This window comes from Phaethon lepturus, unplaced genomic scaffold (assembly GCF_000687285.1).
Source record: "Phaethon lepturus isolate BGI_N335 unplaced genomic scaffold, ASM68728v1 scaffold6263, whole genome shotgun sequence".
Classification (NCBI taxonomy): Eukaryota; Metazoa; Chordata; class Aves; order Phaethontiformes; family Phaethontidae; genus Phaethon; species Phaethon lepturus.
The window spans coordinates 423-808 of NW_010526865.1; the positions used below are offsets into that span (position 1 = coordinate 423).

The following is a 386-nucleotide window of genomic DNA, read 5'->3' on the forward strand; positions in this document are numbered from 1 at the left end:
ACGATGGAGCAGAGCAGAGGCAAGGGCCAATGCTCAGGAAGGCTGCAGAGGTTTTGTGGGCACAGGGCAGGAGAAGGGGCACTGATGTCAGTCCCAGGGCTGGGAGCACAAGAAAGGAAGAGGGATCAGAGTGCATTAAACGATTGACCCAAGAGCAAGGCTGTTAAAGGTGTCGTCATGCAGAGGAAAGCTTTGAGGGAGCCAAAAGGCTGAGGTCCCACTGAGATTTGAACTCAGATCTCTGGATTCAGAGTCCAGAGTGCACACCTTTACACCATGGGACCTCCTGGATGGGTGCTGGCTTTTCCCCTCTGGCCACCCTCGCCAAGCCATACGCTCCTGGCTGAGCCCAGCAATCTCTCCATCTCCCTTGCCATCCCCCAGTG

The 386-nt window shown here is 56.0% G+C and overlaps 1 non-coding gene across 1 annotated transcript; it reads right to left on the minus strand.

The window, feature by feature from the left end:
• Window positions 1–212: 212 nt before the first annotated feature.
• Window positions 213–284, minus strand: TRNAQ-CUG. The gene has a single exon. It is a non-coding gene; the product is annotated as a tRNA-Gln (tRNA).
• Window positions 285–386: the final 102 nt, after the last annotated feature.